Genomic DNA, 20788 nt, shown 5'->3' on the forward strand with positions numbered 1-20788 from the left:
TTCCTTTCCTGTTTAAGTTAGCCAGAGGCAGTTTCTTTTGCTTGCAACTAAGAACCCCAAAACAACAAGGAGTAAAATTCAAATGTAATAAAAAGATGGAATGGGGTGTGAGTAGAATTTCATAAAGAAATTGTATTCAAATGTACTTGATGAAAAGTTTAACTCAAACTGACTCATATATAAAGGAATCAATACATCTGCCTGTTAGCATGTTTTTACAATTTGCAAAACAGGATCAAAATTTAGACTGATTTCTTACTCATAGCTGGGTATCTCTCTAAATATCTCTATTTCTGTCAAAGATATCATCAACTTCCTCATCGCTCAAGTTTGAAACCCCACAATTATTTTCATCTCTTACTTCTTCCTTATATTCATGATACGATTTAGTGCTGTCTCCACCTAAACCTCATCTTGAACTGTAGTTTCCATAATCCCCACATGTTGTGGGAGGGATCCAGTGGGAAGTAATTAAATCATGAGGGTGGTTACCTCCATGCTGTTCTTGTGATAGTGAGAGAGTTCTCACAAGACCTGATGGTTTTATAAGGGGCTTTTTCTCCTTTTGCTTTACACTTCTCCTTGCTGCTGTCATAAGAAGAAAGACGTTTGCTTCCCCTTCCGCTATCATTGTAAGTTTCCTGAGGCCTCCCAAGCCATGCAGAGCTATGAATCAATTAAATCTCTTTCCTTTATAAATTACCCTGTCTCGGGTATGTTCTTATAGCTGCGTGAGAACAGACTAATAAAATCCCTTAACCAAATACTTTCTATTTTCCTATATAATAACCTCTCAGGTCTCTTCCTGCCTTTCATACTTTCAGTGGCCAAACTTAATACAAGAACTTATCACCTCCTACATGAGCTACTGCTATGATTTTTTATCTGGCCTACCTACATGGTATCCTATGCCAAATTAATCTTCCCAAGACACTATTTGTGTCTCCTCACTCTTCAGGTCAAAATTTTCAATGACCAACTATTGCCTACAGAATAAAAACAAAACTAGCCAGCATAACACATAAGACCTCTTATGATATAATGCCTTCTTACCTCTCCAGTTCAACAATGATATGCTTCCATTTGTTACTACAATAGTGTTTGACCAAGTAACATGCTTTTAAACATAACATGTTGATTTTTAAACTTTTTATATATTTTTTTAAAAAATTTTAGAAACAGGGTCTCATCTATTTCTCAGGCTGGAGTGCACGGGTACAATTACAGCTTATTGTATCCTCAAACTCCTAGGACCGGACTACCCTCTCACCTCTACCTCTCTCAAGTAGCTGGGACTACAGGCATGCATCACCATGCCTGAGTAATTTTATTTTTTTAGATACAGGGTCTCACAATGCTACTCTGGCTGGTCTTGAGCTCCTGGGCTCCAGCAGTTCTCCCACCTGGACCTCCCAAAGTGCTGGGATTACAGGCATGAGCCACCATACCTAGCCTGATTTTTTATAAACAGACAGTCAAGAGATATAATAAATGTGGCAACTTAAGAGGCTGAGGTCAAAGAATTGCTTGAGTCCAAGTCTTGCAGGCTGCAGTGAGCTATGGTCATGCCACTGCAATCCTGGGCAACAGAGTGAGACCTTGTCACTTAAAAAAAAAAAAAGAAGAATGCAGCAATTTAAAAATCACCCAAAAAAAGTTGCAAGAAGAGCTTTATAGCTACAATGTTAGGCTAAAAATAACTACACTAAAAAAATAACAATTATGTATAAAATTCTTACTGTGTGCCAGACTAGGTTCTAAATGTCCTATTAGTATTGTCTATATGAACATTACAGTAGCTTTATAAGGTAGGTGTTTAATCTCATTTACAAGCAGGAAAGTTGGAATGTTGAGGGGCTAAGAAATATATTTAAAATCATTCAGCCAATAAATGCAGAGCCAAAATGCAAGTGCCAAGAAGTAACTCTTAAATAAGAAACATATTTTCTTAAAGGCAGATTATCATGCAGGTAGAGCAGCTACAAAAATGCGTAAGTTATGTTGTGATATATGCTTTAAATCAATTGTGAAAGGAACAATATTGCTAGCATCAATTTCCCAATGAAGCCTTACTAACCTCTTACAGACAATCAGTGTTCTGTATAAACCTTGTGCTATGCCACAATAACTCAGAAAGCTTGTTAAACATTTAGATTCTCGGGCCCCACTTGCCAGGAGTTCTGTTCCACTGGTATGGCATGGAGTTTGGTACCATGCATTTTTATTAAGCACCTGAGTGTTGCTTGATACGGCTGGGGCAACTGACCAATGAATCTAGCACTGAGAAATCCTGAGAGAAGTTATCAGTGTGGGGTCCTGATCTGGAGATGGAGTTATGTTTCTTCTAGCTCTGTACCACACTTGGTGCATGACTTTGATTAATACTGATGCTCTGGCTTATCATCTTGAAGTGAAGTAGGATGAGGTAGATTATCTAACTGCCACCACATACTCTACTCACCAAGGTGCTACCCCAGGAGGACCAAAAAAACTTATCTCACATGCTCACACTCTCAATGAGTAGTGCCTTCTTGAAGCTCTATGTTGGGATGGATTCCGATGTGCTATTTCACATCAGTGGGCAAAATAAGATGATAATTCAGAGGTATGTGTCATGAGTGCATGAAGGGGACTGAAAACATGTGTTCTATATGTGTGAAGTCTCAACATCACTACACAGATCTATTTTTCCTTGCTCAAACAGACCATTCCTTTATCCATACTGTTCCCTTAACTGCACTGAAATTATCCCTCTAATTTCACTTCAAAGACCACAAGTTCTTTTTTTTTTTTTAGATGGAGCCTCACTCTGTTGCCCAGGCTGGAATGCAGTAGCATGATCTTGACTCACTGTAACCTCTGCCTCCCAGGTTCAAGCAATTCTTCCATCTCAGCCTCCCAAGCAGCTAGCACTACAGGCACACACCACCATACCCAGATAATTTTTTATTATTATTTTTAGTAGAGATGGCGTTTCACTGGGTTAGCCAGGCTGGTCTCGATCTCCTGACCTCATGATCTGTCCACCTCGGCCTCCCAACATGCCGGGATTACAGGTGTGAGCCACCACAGCCTGCCATAAATACTTTCTTATCACCCCTTTGCATGTTCCAATTTTTATGCTTCTAATAAGTAGTTGTTCCATTCTGCCTTGTAACATGGGTAGTAGCTTATCTCCCTCTCTCTCTTCCTCAAAAGAAAGAAAGATCACTGAATTGTTGTGAAGCTTTAGTAAAATAACAAATCTAGAATGCTTGTCACATGGTATAGCTATGACTATTATATCACAGCCCATTCAGCTCTAAGGTTCTGAACTTTCAGCATAGACATTATTAAACATTGATGATGGGTGCAATAGATAAAGATCCCTAAGTTGAAGCATCAACTCAGCACCTCGGACAGCTCATGAGACTTTCTGGCATTCCTTCTGCAATTCTGACGCAACCCACAATATTTTCTAGCCCTACTTCTCTGTAAGGATAATTTAAGGGCTTTCTTCCTATAAACATGAGCTCTGACAGTATTCAGAAAGGTGGAGATCCTTTCCTAATTAAGTGATCTCACTGCAGTATATCAATGAAGTTAAGAGTCCTGGCTCTGGATTAGACTTCTTGACTTTTAATCCTGGCTCCCCTACTTACTACCTGTGTGATGTTAAGCAAATTGTGTGGGTATCTCAGTGCCTCATTATCTCCTCTATTAAATGAGAATAATTACAGTACCTGATTCACAGAATGTTAGTGAACATGAAAAGATATTATTAAATATAATGTTTAGAACAGCCTAGCACATAGCAAGCCCTCAGCAAATATTAGCTGTTAGTTATTAGTGCATACCTTGAGGCTATAGAACGGGTGATACCCTAGCTCTGCCATAGATTCATGTGACATTAGGGAAGTCCCTTTATTCCTCAACTGTGAAATAAGAGTGTTGGAACAGAGCAGATATTTCTAAAGTAGGAGTCACAAAACCTGAAATCATCTTTCTTATATCCCAGTGAATTTTTTCCCATTAAACTTTTGTTCCTTTTGTTTAGTCATTCTTGGGTGTTGTCAAGAGCCAGACTTTGGGGAGTCTGAGGATTCTAGATTATGGACCAGAATCTCAGCCCTTCATCTCAGGCTCCCTGACTTCAGTGTCCTAAATTTTTTATGACTCAAAACAAGCATGAGGTTCTCAGCATCCCTCCAGCTCAGGTTTTCTGAGCCTTCCTTGGGCCTAAATGCAACCCCAATGCCAATTTATGAAGCAGAGCCCTTAGAAAATGGAAGGAGGCATGAGGCACCAGCACTTCCAGGCCATTGCCCTGCTCAATGCTATCCCTCAAGATCTTCCTCAGTCTCTGCAGTCATTCATTGCAATAATCCTATATTGTCCCTTCAAGTGGTTGGATGCCTTGCATATTTCAGTTTTCTATTCCACCTTCTTACTGAGACTTCCTGAAACCAAGCCATGAAGTTCTGACTCCCTCTGTATAGACCTGCTTATGAGTTTTTCCTTTAATTGCCAGCATCATTGCCTAAGTGCTTTTAGAAGTGTTAGAAATCCAAACAGCTTCCTGGCCAACTGCAGCTTCTAACATGAGATCATGGCTTTAAATCTCAAAATCACAGTATACCTGGTTATTAATAGCAGGGGATTTCAGCTCAACACAATGCTTTGGTAGACTGCCAGCAATCCAAGTTTAACATTCTCCAAGGTGCGAAATTAAAAGAAAAAAAATCCTTAAAGCCTGAGTATTTCTGTTTCATTTGAACTAGAGTTTTAACTCCTTCTCTACACCTTCCATTAACTATAAGACTACTATACTTAAGGTTCAGGATCAATTTTTTGAGGGCTCCTACGGAAAATGACTATATCATATTCATCTTTTTAGCCTTAATGACTAGTATATGATAAGACTTGAAGCAGATTGCATTACTGTTCAATAATATTTACTTCCTCCTCTTGACCCCCATAGGAGGAACATATATATCCGTTTCATTGATGTTGGTCTCAACCATGTATCTTTGCTTTGACCAACAGGATGCTGGCAAATGTAATGCAGCAAAGGCTTAAAATGTGCTTATGCAGTTGAATCTGCTTTCTTGGACCTCTGCCATAACTATGAGAAGAAAATTTTTAGGGTAACACACTGGTCCCAGAAGGAGAATGAGAAATATGGTGAGCAAAGCTCCACAGCTCCTGCTGAGCCTCAGTTAGATCAACCAACTTCCAGTTAACCCAACTCATGAGCCAAATAAATGCCTATTGTCTTATGCCACTGAGATTTAAAAGCTATGGTGTTACAGCACATTGCATTAATAGCAAACCAATAAGGGTCTCGATCAATGAGTGAATAAATGAATAAGCATGAGGACTGCAGGACTACCATACACCAATTCTTTATTTCCTAGAAAGTAATAAGGGAAAAATCAGGTCATTCATCACTAGAGAAGTATTCTAATACCTGTTTCTTTTTCTACTGGGGATGATTGTATAAGAATGCCATGACTGGCCAGGTGCAGTGGCTCATGCCTGTAATCCCAGCACTTTGGGAGGGCAAGGTAGGCAGATCATGAAGTCAGCAGATCGAGACTATCCTGGCAAACATGGTGAAACCCCATCTCTACTAAAAATACAAAAATTAGCTAGGCATGGTGGCATGTGCCTGCAATCCCACTACTCAGGAGGCTGAGGCAGAAGAATCGCTTGAACCAGGGAGTTGGAGGTTTCAGTGAGCCAAGATTGTGCCACTGCACTCTAGCACTCTAGCGTGGTGACAAAGCAAAAAAAAAAAAAAAAGAAGGAATGCCATGATGACCACATTCGAAACTTAGTAGACATTACCTATAATTTGTTGTTACTTGGCCGGGCGCGGTGGCTCAAGCCTGTAATCCCAGCACTTTGGGAGGCCGAGGCGGGTGGATCACGAGGTCAAGAGATCGAGACCATCCTGGTCAACATGGTGAAACCCCGTCTCTACTAAAAATACAAAAAAATCAGCTGGGCATGGTGGCGCATGCCTGTAATCCCAACTACTCAGGAGGCTGAGGCAGGAGAATTGCCCGAACCCAGGAGGCGGAGGTTGCGGTGAGCCGAGATCGTGCCATTGCACTCCAGCCTGGATAACAAGAGTGAAACTCTGCCTCAAAAAAAAAATGTTGTTACTTAACACCAGGTTAAAAACATTTTCCAATTTTGTTATATTAGCTTTTTTCTTCCATGACCTTGTCCCCATCTCACAGGTAAGAAAACTACCCCTTTTGAGAAGGGCAAAACTGTCCTGAAGTCACACTGTGCTGGGGAAAAATCTAATCTCTGTTGTGATAAAACTCTTCGGAATTTATAAGAATCAAGAATTCCCAATAAGCATATAACTGAACTTGTTTTTACTGCCATGGTAGAACTGGACTGAAAATTAAAAATTCATTACCTAGTGCAGTTCACAAAAGCTGTATTTCAGCTACTTGGAAAAGGTTCCAAATCCACTCTTGGCAAACATAAGAACACAAAAAATGACCAAACCAAGTCAGATCCCTAGTACCCTTCAGCACAGAGTTCTCTGACAGTTGAAAAAACAAAATTGTCCTTGATGAAAAGTTAGGTTGCAAGCAACAGATCCCCTTGTTGCCCTTAATAAATCGTCCTAGATACGTCATTCAAGTCAGCATCTAATAGAATTAACTGGTACCAGACTTGCCCTATGCCAACAAAAAAAAAAAAAAAAAACTGTTACAGTAGGCAAATAAAGGAAGCCACTGTTTTCAGTCATCAGAGCAACCTGCCTGAAGATAACTTCCCAACTAAGGCGTAATGAGCTAAAGTCCAAGCAGAGTACAGTGGTCCTGCTAAGTGGCAAAAGTCAAAGTTTGGGGCAGCTAAAACAGCAGAGAACTATGGGACAGGGCACTGGAGAGGAGAGAACTATAACAGAGGGACACCACAAGTTCATTTTGGAGTTCTCCAAAAGCCCCAGTCCAAGAGCTAGGCTCACATGCACACGATGGGTATGTGAGGCTTCCCAAAGACTGGTAGCTGTGAGCTTGGTAATGAAACAGACACTAGAGATCAAGTGGTGCTAGAGAGCACTGGGAAGTGTAGCCCAACCTGAGTGGAGATACTTTATTAACAACTTATTAATTCCTTGGGCAATAAGCTGACATACCAGAGAGGCTTCCTCTTAGGATTAAGGACCATGTGCTAGAATAAGATCTACTCTAGACCTACATCAGACTTAATCCGAGCTCTGACAAAAGCCACAGAAAAAACAGTTTAGAAGTTCAGTCCCACCAAATTAGAGGGCTTTCTGAATCACCTCGGACTTTCCACAGATATAGTATAATAAGATATAAATGCAAACCTACACAATCATCAGGTGATCATCTAGTAATTGAACTGCACACTAAACAAAAATCAGTCATCTTCAGAAGAAGAGTACAGAATTCAGTGTCTCTACAATATATTATTAATGAGTATTATGCAATAAAAATGACGGGGAAAAAACAGAAAAGTGTAACTATAGCAAAGGAAAGAAACAGTCAAAAGAAACTGACACCTAGGTATTTACTCAATAGAAATTAAAACCTTCAGTTACACAAAAATCTCTACATGATGTTTAAAGCAGCCCTATTAATCATCACCAAAACTAAAAACAACTCAGATGTTCTTCAGTGGATGAATGGATAAACAAACTTTTTCATATCTATACAATGAAATGTCACACAGCAATAAGAACAGATGAACTATTGGATACTTACAACAGGGATGACTCTCAAAGGCATTAGGCTGAGAGAAACAAATCAATCTCAAAAAGTCATATGCTGCATGGTCTCATTTGGCAAAAGGCAAAAATGTAACTACAGAGAACAGAGTAGTGGTTACAAAGTTCAGGGATAAGGGGGGCTTAACTACAAAGGGGCAGCACAAGAGAGTGATCAGCAATGAGGAAATTGTTGCCCAGGTATGGTGACTCATGCCTTTAATCCCAGCACTTTGGGAAGCAGAGGCAGGTGGATCACCTGAGGTCAGGAGTTCAAGACCAACCTGGTCAACATGGTGAAATCCTCTCTACCAAAAATACAAAAATTAGCTGGGTGCAGTAGCAGGTGCCTATAATCCCAGCTACTGAGGAGGCTGAAGCAGGAGAATTCCTTGAAACTGGGAGGCAGAGGTTGCAGTGAGCCAAGATTGTGCCACTGCACTCCAGCCTGGGTGACAGAACGAGACTCAGTCTGAAAAAAAGAAAGCAAGGAGGAAAGGAGGAAGGGAGGAAGGGAGGGAAGGAAGGAAGGAAAAAGAAAGAAGGAAAGAAGGAAGGAAGGAAGAAAGGAAGGAAGGAAGGAAGGAAGGAAGGAAGGAGAGAGAAAGAAAAGAAATTGCTTTATATCCTGACTGTGTGATGGTCACACAAATCTATAAATGTGCTAAAACTCATAGAACACCAATAAAGTAAGTTTTACTGTATGTTAATTTTAAAAATAAAAAAGGCTGAAAGGAATCGAGAAACAAATGAAATATTATAAACATTTTTATTCTAATAAACTCAATAACAAAAACATACTTCTTAACTAATCAAAAGTGGGCAAAGGATATGAACAGACAATTTACGGAAAAGGAAACACAAATTGACATTAAACATCTGAAGAAATGTTTGATCCCCTTTTTCACTCACTAGACTGGCAAAGATCAAAGACTGAGAATATATCATGTTGGTGAGTATTTGGGGGTCAATAGTCACTCTAACACATTTCTGATAGAAGGTAAATCGGTATAACTTTAATGGAGGGAAAATTGGCAAGACCTATCAAAATATTTTTAAAATGATATGTCATTTCACTCAGCAAGTCTACTTTTAAAAATTTATTCTACAGATATACTTGTACATGTATCAAATGACCTAGAAGTCAAATTATTTACTAAAGCCTTGTTTTTATTAGCCAAAATATAGGGGACAGCCTACATGTCCATTAAAACAGATTGGTTAAATCAAGTACAACACACATAGGCATATAAAGATATAGATATGTGTACACAGTGGAATGTGATGTAGCCATTAAAATGAAAGAGACAGCTTTCATATTCTAAAATGAAATATGATTAAGTGAAGATTGTTATATAAAAAATGCAAGGCAAAAAACACTCACATGTAAGCTTCTGTGTAAAATAAATATAGAAAAAAGACCCATAAAATACTATAATTGGCATAAAATGTCTTTAGAAAGATACACGAGAAACTGATTAAGTTGGTTGGCCCTGCAGTGGGACCTAGATTCTGGGGAACAGAGGACAAGAGGAAGACATTTCACTATCATCCATTTGTTCCTTTTAAACGTTGATCCATATAATTGAATGACTCATTTTAAAATAAATGAACATTTTAATCCATCAGAACCTTTTGGGAAACTATATGTTTGGACCTAGGTTATTTGAAATTAATCCTTTCCTTACTGAAACTGTTTGTTGTGCTACAGTGATCTGCCCTACAAAAGAGGGACCAAGAAAAACCTCATCCTACCAACCACACCTCACCTGGCTATAGCACTGTGACTCAGAGCCAAGTAAGAACATAACCAAGCACAAAAGAATCCCTGATATCAAAGATATACATGCATTGCCTTTTTTTTTTTTTGCAAAATTTTATTTTTTAAAAGGCTTATTTTCCCATTTTTAAATTCACCTTTGAAAGGTTAGTCATACCTTTTGATGGAGATAACAGCCACTTTAAGAGTCCAATATGAAGGGTTTAGTATGAGCCCCTAAATTTTACCCCAAAACACCTACTCTTGGTATATGCTGATACATAAAATTCTTAGACTAAATTCTTATAATAAGAACAATAATAATGATAGCTAAAATTTTACTGAGCTCTTATCATGGGCTTAGTATACATGCTAGATGCTTGCTATGCCCTTTACATAAATCATCTCAATTTCAGCCTCAGTTCCAACTCTTTGACATTGTGCAGAATTGTAGGTGGATCACATGACAGAAAAGAAAGATAAACACAGGTTAGTACACACACATGCATGCGCACACATACACCACTTTTTTTTTTTTTTTTTTTTTTGAGGCAGTGTCTCGCTCTGTTGCCCAGGCTGGAGTGCAGTGGCATGATCTCGGCTCACTGAAACCTCCACCTCCAATGTTCAAGCGATTCTCCTGCCTTGGCCTCCCAAGTAGCTGGGATTACAGGCACGCGCCACCACACTGGCCTAATGTTTTGTATTGTTAATAAAGAAGGGGTTTCGCTGTGTTAGCCAGGATGGTCTTGATCTTCTGACTTTGTGATCCGCCCACCTCAGCCTTCCACATCACTTTTTATATAAGAAAACTAAGACTCAGAGAAGTCACCCTACCTAAATTGACCCATCTCACTAGTGGTAGACCCAAGATTCCCAGATTTAACTATGGGCAGCCTTACTCCAAAGCACATGCTCAAACCCTTACCCAAGACCATCTCTAACTGCAGAATCTGCACAGGAGGAAGCCTTGAGGCCACCTAGTTAACTTTCCCAGTCACTACATGGACACACTCTACTACAACATGCTGACAGCGGTTACCCAACTCTGCTGAATGACAGGAAGCTCATGGTCTCCCGAGACAGCCCATTCCATCACAAGACATCTCGAATTCTTTAAAAAAAAAAAGCTCTTCTTTTACAGAGGTCAAACTGTCTGCTTACCTGACACTTCCTCCCTCTCTTGTGGAGTGACACACAGTAGGTATCAAACTCTTCACAAGATACCCTTCCACTCTGGGGAGTTAGCTCTCCTGCCTTCTCTCTGTCTCTTATTTGGGCTGGGTTCTTAGACTCTTCCTGTAGGAAGGCTCCAAGATTCTTCAAGAGACAAAAGGCTCTCTTTGGTTTTTTATTTTATAAATAAAATATTTTATAATTTCTTTGGTTTTTCACTTTATAAATCAACTTTACTGCAGTTTAATTTAATATAACAAAAATCACAGACTTTACATGTTACATACAATGTGATGAGTTTTAACAACACATATGTACCATACCTATGAAACCCACACCCGGATAAAATTATAGAATATCCTCATCACCTCAGAAAGTTCCCTGGTGTCCTTTCCCAGAGAACACCCCATAGGGAGCCACTGATCTGATTTCTATCACCATAGAAGAGTTTTTCCTATCATCACACAGTAAGCACTCTTTTGTCTGTGGCTTCAACTCAGCATAATGTTTCTGAGATTCATTCATGTTGTTATAAATTATAGTACAGATACTCTTCAACTTACAATAGAATTACATCCCAATAAATCCTTTGAAATAAATCAAAATATGCATGGCTGATGGAACTGTGGCTCACCACCATTGCCCAGAATCTCGAGAGAAGTACAATTTCTACTGAATGGTGTTGCTTTCACGCCACGAAAAGTAAAAGAATTATAACTCGTACAATCATAAGTCAGGTACTGCTTACAGTTGTTTCCGTTGTTATTGCTTATACATTGATTTATTTTTATTCTATAATGGGAATATACCAAAATTTCTTTATCTGTTCCTGTGGATCAACATTTCACTATCCAGTTTGGGGCTGTTTTGCATAAAGCTACTATGAACATTCTTTTATACATATTGTTTAAATGTATGCTTCATTTCTCTTGACTAAATATCCAGGAGTGGAATAACTGGGTTTATGGGTAGGTGTATATTTAATTTTCAGGAATTTGAAACACTCAAGACTGGGGAAAAAAATAATTTTTGGAAAATGCAATTAAAACCACACAGAGATACCAATTTTACACTGTAACATAGGTGTAATTAAAGACTGATGACTCTTGAGTATTGCCAAGGATGTGAAACAACACTCCTTTGAAGTGAAATTCTAGAAATTGCATATTCGCAGCGTTGGCTGACACTAGCTCAGTTACTGTTATCTCCTCTGTTCTGGGCACTCACTATCCATCAATTAACCCAGCTGACTTTGCCCTGGCTCCCACTGAGCTTATCATTAGCTGACATTCCAAAGACTTTTTCAGATCTACTATTGTTAAACTTATTCCCTCCAACCTCTTCTGTGCAAATGATTTTTATAATCCAGATGCCAAACATAATTTTCCAGCTTTAATAAACTTCATAACAAATTACACTTGTTCCAATTATAAAGGGGAAATCATTGCTTACCATTAAAGCAATCAAAGAAAGCACAGAAGAAAAACTTAAATTAAAATATCTATAAAACAAAGCAAAAACAAAAACTATAAAATTTTTAGAAAAGAAATGCAAGTAATTAAAACAAAGAATGCATGAAACCGTATTTTAATCTAGAAAACATTCCAGACACAGTCTCATTTAATATCATAGCCACTGTGTCAGGTAAGTATTTGTAAGCCATCCCACCCACATTTTGTAAATGAGGACCCAATTTCAAAGGGAATATGGGATTTCCTCAAGCTCATACAACTATTATGTTATCAATTCATAACTTAAAATTACATTCATCACTACAAATTGTATGCTTTTTCAGCTATATTGGTTCACCTCACCCTGATTACTCTAAATATCCCATGAGTAATCCTAATCCATCTGACCAGTTTGCAAAAGACCCAGAGGATGGCCATTGCCCCCATTCTCTAATCCTTGATTGTTACAATTAAAATGTATTTTCTGATACCTAGGAATACAACTAACAAAGGATGTAAAGGACCTCTTCAAGGAGAACAACAAATCACTGCTCAACGAAGTAAGAGAGGACACAAACAGATGGAGAAACATTCCACACTCATGCTTAGGAAGAATCAATATCATGAAAATGGCCATAGTGCCCAAAGTATTTTACAAATTCAACACTGTCCCCATCAAGCTACCAATGACCTTTTTCACAGAACTGGAAAAAAACACCTTAAACTTCATATGGAACCAAAAGAGAGCCTGCATAGCCAAGCCAATTCTAAGCAAAAAGAACAAAGCTGAAGGCATCACACTACCTGACTTCAAACTATACTACAAGGCTACAGTAATCAAAACAGCATGGTACTGGTACCAAAGCAGAGATGTAGACCAATGGAACAGAACAGAGACCTCGGAGGCAACACCACACATCTACAACCATCTGATCTTTGACAAACCTCATAAAAACAAACAATGGGGAAAGGAGTCCCTGTTTAATAAATGGTGTTGGGAAAACTGGCTAGCCATGTGCAGAAAGCAGAAACTGGACCCCTTCCTGACACCTTACACTAAAATTAACTCCAGATGAATTAAAGATTTAAACATAAGACCCAACACCATAAAACCCCTAGAAGAAAACCTAGGCAAAACTATTCAGGACATAGGCATAGGCAAGAACTTCATAACTAAAACACCAAAAGCATGGAAAACAAAAGCCAAAATAGACAAATGGGACCTAATCAAACTCCACAGCTTCTGCACAGCAAAAGAAACAGTCATTAGAGTAAATCAGCAACCAACAGAATGGGAAAAAAATTTTGCAATCTACCCATCTAACAAAGGGCTCATATCCAGAATCTACAAAGAACTAAAACAGATTTACAAGAAAAAAACAAACAAGCCCATTCAAAAGTGGGCAAAGTATATGAACAGACACTTTACAAAAGAAGACATATACATACCAACAAACATATGAAAAAATCCTCATCATCATTGGTCATTAGAGAAATACAAATCAAAACTACATTGAGACACCATCTCACGCCAGTTAGAATGGTGATCATTAAAAAATCTGGAGACAACAGATGCTGGAGAGGATGTGGAGAAATAGGAACACCTTTACACTGTTGGTGGGAGTGTACATTAGTTCAACCATCGTGGAAGACAGTGTGGCGATTCCTCAAGGACTTAGAAATAGAAATTCCATTTGACCTAGCAATCCCATTACTGGGTATATATCCAAAGGATTATAAATCGTTCTACTATAAGGACACATGTACACGAATATTCACTGCGGCACTGTTTGCTATAGCAAAGACGTGGAACCAACCCAAATGCCCATCAATGGTAGACTGGACAGGGAAAATGTGGTACATATACGCCATGGAATACTATGCAGCCATAAAAAAACAATGAGTTCGTGTCCTTTGTAGGGATATGGATGAACCTGGAAACCATCATTCACAACAAACTGACAGAAGAACAGAAAATCAAACACTACATGTTCTCACTCATAGGCGGGTGTTGAACAATGAGATCACATGGACGCAGGGAGGGGAGTACCACACACTGGGGTCTGTCGGGGGGAAATAGGGGAGGGACAGCAGGGGGTGAGGAGTTGGGGAGGGATAACATGGGGAGAAATGCCAGATATAGGTGATGGAGAGGAAGGCAGCAAACCACATTGCCATGTATGTACCTATGCAACAATCTTGCACGTTCTTCATATGTACCCCAAAACTAAAATGCAATTAAAATATATGTATCTCTCTCTCTTCTGAAGCATGCTGATTTGCATTTCTTCTGTCCTTTTGTCTGAGTTTCTAGTAGCAGCTTGCCACAGAGCCAAGAACACTGATTTTGCCCCAGCCACTGGCAAGCTCTAGGATCTTGTGTAGAGACAATATGGTAAGGAAAAGGAATGTGGGCTTTGGAGCCAAAAAAAAGTTCAAGCCAGCTACTAACTGGGTGGCCTTGGTGAAATTTAGTTCACCTTTCCGAGCGTCCATTTCCCAATCTGTAAAAGAAGCATAATAATATCTATCTTGCAAAGTTAGTGTGAGGATGAAGTTAGGTGACATGTATAAACAGTCTACAGCAGTAGGTGCTCAATGAATGGCATTTATATCATCGTCACCATTATCATCATCATGATCATCATCATCACCATGAGTTATTACTGTCTCGAGGTGGCACTAGATTAGCTTTAAACCTATGAATAGCTTTGTCTGATATCTGGTGAGCCTGTTTATGACCACATCTTCATATCTATAACAGAAAATTTGTTGTTTGGAAATTTTGACTCAATTTATTTGGTTCCAAATAATTGGTTACTATCTCATCCTCTGAGATATTCATAGTACAATGTCTCCTTGACTCAGTCATGCACTTACCCATTATTGCCAACCTATCATGCTTTATAAAAACAGCTTTATAACAACAGCTCCTCGGGTACTGTGTCAGGCAAGGAATGAAATCCAGTGAACCTGACAATTATCCTGTTTACAGAAATGTGCATATTTTCCCTGCAGGGGGCACTAAGAAACCAGTCCAGATTCCTTCTAAAAAGTATTGCTCTTTTAATGTCTGTGAATGTTTACTCACTCCTGACAATCACCACTCTACAAGAAGAATTCACCAGAGAAGCTCCTCATTGTCCCACAGATGGCATGTTTTATGAAAAGGAATTAAAAAAAAAAAACAGGCATTAATTTGACAATACTGCTTATTTGTTCAGATCAAAAGCCACTCACAATGGGACTCATAAATGCAGAGTAAGTGAAATGAAAGTTAGATTCTGAGGCCGGTTCCAGTCCTAAGCACAAAACAACACAGAATTCAGAGAGACACATTACCTCTCTTCCAGGGGAAAAGGTGTACCTTGCTCTACACAAAAGGGGCATCCTGAACAACTGTGTGTAAATTGATTCCTTCTGAAATGAAAGTCTCTTTCAAATATATCTAAAGAAGCTGTTCTTTAAAAGAAATCTGTGGCAAATGCTTTTGCAAAGCTAAAAATCACCTTGAAAGGTAAATTACGATTCCTGAAATACATTGTATAAGTCTAGACTCTCATGCATCAAGATTGTTTAATAAAACACCATGCTTGTGCATTTTCTTTGAAAATTTCACTTAAACCTTCATACACAGGATTATTTATCATTGTGGTCTATAGCTACCAACAAAGTCCAACAATAATTTATTTCTATTTCATTTAATTAAACAGGTACAATATGAAAATGAGGCAATCAAAGGCAATTTTCATAACATTAAGCTTTTTCACACAATACATTAGCAGGAACTGAAAGTATCAGAAGGTTTAAGTTAATGAAGAACGCTTTTCCTAATTATGAAGGATTTGTATGAGGGAACAGCATGAGTAGGGTACAGTTGCAGGACTGGGAAGAAAAATCGGGCTTCCAGGACAGGAAATCTATTTGACTATCAATCTGCAAACTGTATTTTATTAAAAATGTAATTACCCACAGGACTCTTATTTGCAGAGCCTGTTGAAGGTTTATTGACATTTGGAGCTGTGTTAAGGTCTCTGAAGTCATCTCAGAGTATTGGAACCTTCCTTATCAGGTTTAGTGTTTGTGGAGAAGGGGTTTCTTTCTCCTCGAAAGGCAAAGGCCCAGGAGAAAACTGCTTTATAACAACAGCTCCTCAGGTCAGTTATTTAAAAAAAAAAAAAAAAAAAAAAAAAAAAAAAAAAAAAAAACAGAGATGCACAGTCTTGGAATTCATGCTTTGTCTTTTGCATTCCCTTTTTATCTTACCTGCAGTCCTAAGGCCAGCTTTGTGGATGGTAGCCTGTGCACAGAGAGCACTGACCTTAGAAGGGACCCACGTTTAATTTACTGTTGTGCTGGCACCATTTTAAAATTCTTAATTTTTCTGAGCAAGGGGGTTTCCAAATTGTTATTTTGCACTGGGTCCCACAAATCATGTAGCCAATCCTGCCAAGCCTATACATGAGTACACATACATGCACACACACACCCCTCAGACATCTTTTCCAAGCCCTTATGATAACTACTTGCTCTACTTCCTAACCAGGTCCAGACGATGGAATACTGGTTTGGAGCTGGAGTTCAGAATGGGCTGCCTGGGCTTAATCCTCCTCCTTACTAGCTTTGTGACTTTGTCTCCCTCAACTAATGAGGACGGCATTCATCCCACCTCACAGGGTTGTTATGAGAATTAAATGAGACAAAGTATATAAAGTATATGAAGCACTGAAAATGTGTGGACACTCCATATAGGTGAATGTTCTTTCCATGATGTTAATGGTGGAGAAAAGGGAGGAAGACTCCTGCTTCCTCTGTGGAACTTGCCTGCTCTCCCAGGTTGAGTTCACTGGCCTCTCTGCTATTTTAATGAACTGTATTTGGGGTAGCATTACTATTCTTCTACCTAAAATACAGCATTTCCTAAACTGCAGTAATTTGTGTACCCACTCCAGGATTTTCACTCTGTCTGCCATTTCTACTACTTACTTGTAATATTAGTTTAGATCAACTTACTTTTTGAAGTGAAATCATTTTATCTTATAAACTTTATATTACTATATACTTTATTGTATATATCATTGTTATATACTCTAAGTGAAAAACCCCATCCCATGTCAGAAAAAACATAATACACAATAGTTAACATGCTCGGATGTATAGATGTAACACCTTAATCCTTTTGGACAGCGCCATGGCATCCATATGAACTTCGTAACCTCCTCCACTGGTGTCTGAGCATTCTAAGAACAGTTATTGGGACCTCTGTATCACCGGCTCATGCATAGCACACTGTGAATATCAAGTTTCCCAGAACTGTTTGCTGAATGAATACATATTAACAAGCTGATAAGAGAGATAGCCCCTTGCAAAGATACGTACCCTTTGGCTGGGGCTATCCTAAGCCCCTAAAACCTTGAAGTCCTAACAGCAGTGATTTCTCCAGTGCAGCACTCTTCAAAATGCAGCCTGTGAACCACCTACATTCTAATCACTCAAGGAGCTTGTTAAAAAGGCAGATTCCGCAGCCCCAGTCTGAACCTACGGATTCAGAAGTTCTGCACACTAGTATAGCCTAATGTAGAATTTTAGGAATTGACATAAGTACTAATCATAGTGACAGCAGTACTAAAAACAACTAGCATTAATTGTGTTCTTAAAATGTACTACACACTTACATACATTATCACTTCATCCCCTTAACAAGCCTAGGAGGTAGGTACTTGCCAAAGCTATACAACTATTAAGGGGAAAGAAAAGGGTTTCAGGCAGCCTGACTCCAAAACCACTCATAATCACGACACTGCACTCTGGGTAGAGGGGAAGCTTCTGAGGAAAGGTCTTATCCATGGAGCCAGCCACGGACCCTTCAAGTCACACCCTATGTTTTTCCGTTCATAAGCACAGACCAGCCTGCAGGGCAGTCATTATTCAAGCAGAAAACATAAAACAGAAAAATTCTATTCTAGCTCATGATGTGCATTCCTTCAAACTACATACTTATCAAAGTTGCCTGAATACAGTTGGATTAAGAAAGGGTCCTTTTTATCAAGGGCATGGGACGTTACTTGGGAGGACAAAGACACCCCCTTCAGATTCAGAAAAACACACTACGGATGACAGGGTCACTTATCTCCGAGAACCAGGAGAAGGGTCTCAGAAGTAAATCATCATAATCTGAGGTAGTGAATTACCTGGCACTGAAGATGAACAAGGAAAAGCTAAACAATCTCTGCCCAGGTATTCCAGAGGGGATTTTTGCCCCAGATGGGGAATTCGAGTTGATCAGCTCCCGAGATTGTGTCCAAATTTAACTGTCTAGGATTCTATAATTATGCAACCAGCAGAAGGAAACTTAATTTAAGGCACTGTTTTCATTCTACTCAGAGAGAAGGAAGGAAAAGGAAGGAAGAGAGGAAAGGAGGGAGGGGGAGGGAGAGGAGGAGAGAAAGGAAGGACAGAGGGAGGGAGGAGAGAAATAAGGAAGGAAAATAAAAGGAAAAACACTGGCTGATATTAGGAATCATTAAAGTCTCATAAACACATAGGAAATACAAACCAGGTGCAGGCATTGCTGAGCGGGCACATTATTAATCATGAGTCTAAAGAAAAACAAAAAACCCACTGAGTCGGGTGACATCCATCCTGGAAATATTCAGTGCAACATGGCTCCTGCTGAAGTCTTGATGTTGGAATTTACAATTCAATGCCCAATGGAAACATTTACTTTAGCAAAAGCTGAGCACCATGCATTCAAGTCTCTCGTTCCACACAATTATCACTCTTTGTGATGGCAAGAAACATTTTTAAATAAATAAATAAAACGTTCAAGCTGCCTGTTCTTGAATCTTCATGTTTACTTTAGCAAAAAGGAATGGAGCCATCTTTGTCTAAACCCAATTAATAGAGTCAGTGGTGAGCAGTTCTTTGTAAGTACAAATGTGTTGAGCAGAAAAGCAGTTCAATTCTGAAATAGTCACTGAGAGGAGAAATGAGTCCCTGAAATGAGCACCTTTCATGTTTTCTGTTTCTGTCCAAACTTTGTTTTGATGTTTTATTTGGGCTCTCAGATGAAAAACCACATATAAGCCATGTTTCCAGGACTTCCGCTAAGGCTGGACATTCCAACACTATTAAAAGTCATGTCCTGGACAGATTGCCATGCATATACAAATTTAGCCTCTGTGTCCTGAGGCATTAATGTGGCTGCTATGGTTTGGATGTTTGTCGTCTCCCAATCTCATGTTGAAATTTAATCTCCAGTGTTAAGAGGTAGAGCTAAAGGGAGGTGTCTGGAGGATGGGGGCAAATCCCTCACAAATAGATTAAATACCCTCCCTTGGGGATGCAGGGTGGGGGGCAGTAAGGCAGTTCTCCCTCTATTAGTTCTCTTGAGAGTTGGTTGTTTAAAAAGAGCCTGGAACCTCCCCTCTGGCTCTTGCTGCTTTTGTGGTCTCTGGATGTATGGCTTTCTTCACCTTTCACCCCCAGTGGAAGCAGCCTGAGGTCCTCACCAGAAGCCAAGGAGATGCCAGCACTAGCTTCTCATACAGCGTGCAGAACCATGAGCCAAATAAACCTTTTTTCTTTATGAATTACTCAGCCTCAGGTATTCCTTTAGAGCAACACTAAATATGCAAAGTGACTGAAAGAGTTTCCTGCCTAGAGTTGGCAATGATGGGCGTGACCATTCTTTTCTCCTTGTTAATATTTTTTCTTTTCTTATCCCAATTTCGTTAGCTAGTTGCTGTGCTGCTGCCATTTGTTTTTCCTTCTGCAATTTTCTCATTTGTTAATTTGTCACTGGTTTGATTCTGCATGATATGAAACATTTAGAGTTGCTTTGCATCAATGTAGTTATATAGGAGGTATATTTTTTGAGATTTTTGCATTTCAACGTCCCTAGGCTGTAAATCCTCTCAGAACTCTGCAGGTCTTACCCGTGTTCTTCTGACATTAATTATTTAAAATAAGAAAACCAAAACTAACTAGATTTATGTTCTTTCATTTTATTTATTTATTTATTTATTTATTTTTGAGACAGAGTCTTGCTCTGTCGCCCTGGCTGGAGTGCAGTGGCATATTCTCACCTCACTGCAACCTCTGCCTCCCGGGTTCAAGCAGTTCTCCTGTCTCAGCCTCCTCAGCTGAAATTACCAGTGCACACCACCATGAACCACTAATTTTTTGTACTTTTACTAGAGACGGGATTTCACCATGTTGGCCAGGCTGGTTTTGAACTCCTGACCTCAAGTGATCTGCCTGCCTCTGCCTCCCAAAGTGCTAGGATTACAGCCATGAGCCATGGCGCCCAGGGCCAACATATGTCCTTTTAAAGTAAGCTCTTTTGTGTTTTCTAATTTTCTGTTTGGAAGCTTGTGGAACTCTCCATTCGTCACTGAAATTTAAAAGTCCTTAGGAGGCTTTGTCTTGGAATATAAATTTAACATTTGCTTGAAAAACACTTTCCATCCAAATGGATTTCTTTGCTTTTTGTTTTAGTTTATGGTTTTGTTGTTGTTTTTTGTTTTTTTGTTTTTGTTTTTTTTTTAAGTTTTGGAACACTTTCTTCTAGTATTCCTTCAAACACTGCATATAATCTGTTTGCTCTATGTCTTTCTTCAAGAATTATTATTTGTAGGTTGTACTTGCAGTCTCTGACTT

This window comes from Saimiri boliviensis, chromosome 1, assembly GCF_048565385.1.
Source record: "Saimiri boliviensis isolate mSaiBol1 chromosome 1, mSaiBol1.pri, whole genome shotgun sequence".
Taxonomy (NCBI): Eukaryota; Metazoa; Chordata; class Mammalia; order Primates; family Cebidae; genus Saimiri; species Saimiri boliviensis.